We start from the raw sequence: 2789 nt of genomic DNA on the forward strand, positions 1-2789 counted from the left end.
TAGGTTTGCATTATTGGTTTGTGTTTGCTTGTTCTCAATGCTTCTTAAATGTTAATACTATCTTCCAAGCTAAAGGGTATATTTGTTAATTCAGGGGCCCTCTCTTATCAATCTTTGTATGCTCCCCCAATTACTCCCCAAATACTCTTGGATGTCTTAACGTATCAATATTTCTTGGCATTTCGTTACCTCCACTTTGCATGTTGCCTTCTGTTAGAGGGATACAAAAAGCCTGGTGCAGGTGGCCCAGTGTTTTCTTCCAGGTTTTTAAAAAAATTTCATCTAGATTTTCATTACAGACACTTTTTCTCCTAATGACACAAGAATCCTTCAGATGGAGGGGTAATTTCAAATGGCTGCCATCACACGGTACTCAGAATCACTACTGCCTCTCAGTGACCAAGGCTTTTGGTACCAGTTTCAGATCTTCATGATTGATAGTAGGTTTCTACAGTCTCCAGGTGCTACAACATTAATTAATCATCTTCAGTAGCTTTGTTAATGTGTCAAATTCACTGTGCTGCTTTCTATCCTCAAAATAAGGAATTTCCCAGGAACACCTCAGTCTCTTATGCAAATAAATTTCTGACCACCTGTTCTAACAATTAGCCAGACATGGCCAGACAGGTTTGTATCCCTGATTGTTTTTTATCTGGTGCCAGGAATATTACTGCTGCTGCCTTCCTGCTGCTATGGCTACTACCAGTACAACAATACTTACACATGTATGGCACTTTACAAACTACAAAGGAATTTCTAATCAGTGAGGCCACCTGATCTTCTCTAAAACCTGTGAGGTAGGTATGATCATCACTTTTTTTTTGGACCTTATTTTATTTTTGGCATCAGGTTTATTTATTTTTAAGTATTATTAAAGTATATATATATACTTATTTTTATTTTTTTACATCTTTATTGGAGTATAATTGCTTTACAATGGTGTGTTAGTTTCTGCTTATGAGAGCTTTTGGCTTCCTCTTTCAAGACTGTTGTGATGATTGTAGATAGAGAAGACAGAGGGAGGGGCGGCAGGAAGAGAGTGGTTTTCTCATAAGCAGAATCTGACAGAGGTTGAAGAAATAAGAACGAGATTTAACAAAAGATGTGCTGGTAGAATATCTGTGCTCTGGCACTGCTAGATGTTGGGGAGGTTTAGGAAAGCGAGGCAGAAATTGTTGCAGTCACACAGGTGTGGGTTTTCGTCCCTTCCTACATCTCTTCTGCCATTCAGTTTTCTGAAGATCGTCACACCAGGAAGCAAAGGTGATGGAGGTACAAACATGATATTTCACTTTTAAAACTGGCGAAGGGAAGGACTGCTACTTAAATATGGTTCATTACTCTAACACAAGGAAAGTGAAATCTCTGTGGCATCAGAGAAAAAGAATTGAGAGGATCTGAAAGAAGAACAGGCATAACCAAAGAGTAATTAAAACTGTCAGCTTTTATTAAATGACTCAGAGAGGTTAAGTGATTTGCTGCATATTGTACACCCACTAAAAGCTGAAGCTAAGATGTGAACCAAGGCGTGTTTGGTACCAAAGCTGATCTTTATGCCACAAAATCGTACTCTGCCTCATCTGACAGGTACAGCAAGATGATATGTAAAGACAGAGCCAAGATAGCTAAGGCATTTGACCTTTACTTCCTCAGAGAAGAGCTAAGATTCCAGAATGCACAGATAACAGAGTCAGAGTCTTGGCTTTTGAACTGAAACACAAAGCCAAGGTTATGGCTTAAGAGAAAATATTTGGGGGTGGGGGGGAGGGATAAATTAGGAGTTTGGGATTAACATATACGCACTGCTATATATAAAACAGATAACCAACAAGGACCTACTGTATAGCACAGGGAACTCTACTCAATATTTTGTAATAACCTATAAGGGAAAAGAATCTGAAAAAGAATATATATACACATATGTGTGTGTGTGTGTGTGTGTGTGTGTGTGTGTGTGTGTATACATATAACTGAATCACAGTGCTGTACACCTGAAACTAACATGATATTGTAAATCAAATATACTTCAATTTTAAAAAGTTAAAAAAAGGAAAAAAATATTTGGAAGATCATATCATCAGTAATAGTTTTCTTCACCCCTGAGCCTAGATACAGATTCACAGACTGGTGAAAAGGGAGACAAGGTCAGAAAACAGGAAAGAGCTTGAACATCAATGCACTTCCTGAAAAAAGGCCCTTTGCCCTGCCCATCGTTGCCAAAATTGGGCCAAATCCTTGTGGGATAGGGAGCATCGAACCCTAAAAAACCACTGAAGGATGTTTTAGGCTTATATTGGCAATCACATTCAAAGGACACCATCGGCTTCAAACAGCACCATTTACTTAGGTTTTATAAAGGATGCAGGGCAGAAGAAACAGCATACATATTGACAATACAACAAAGGTCTTAACAATTCCCAGGCATGACTTCCAATGTCTTTAATCACCCCACACGGGGACTGACAATGTCACAAGAGATGAGGCTAAGTGTATGTGGACTACTTCACCTCAGGGATGCTCTGGGGGCTTGTCAGCATTTATATTCTTATAGTATTGTAAACCTTTCAGGAGTGTGTGACTAGATTCCATTCCCCAATGCTTCTTACTGTTGGTGGAAACTGGATGAAGGGTACACAGAACCTCCTTGTACATTTTTTCAACTTCCTGTGAATCAATAATTGTTTCAAATTAACAAGTTAAGGGATTTGAAAAAATTTATAGTAACTAAGGAGAAAATATTATTGAGTGAAACAAGTTGTACAAAGCGGTACAGACAGTAAAAGTACAAT

The sequence above is a fragment of the Neophocaena asiaeorientalis genome, unplaced genomic scaffold (genome assembly GCF_003031525.2).
Source record: "Neophocaena asiaeorientalis asiaeorientalis breed wild unplaced genomic scaffold, Neophocaena_asiaeorientalis_V1.1 scaffold993, whole genome shotgun sequence".
Lineage (NCBI taxonomy): Eukaryota > Metazoa > Chordata > Mammalia > Artiodactyla > Phocoenidae > Neophocaena > Neophocaena asiaeorientalis.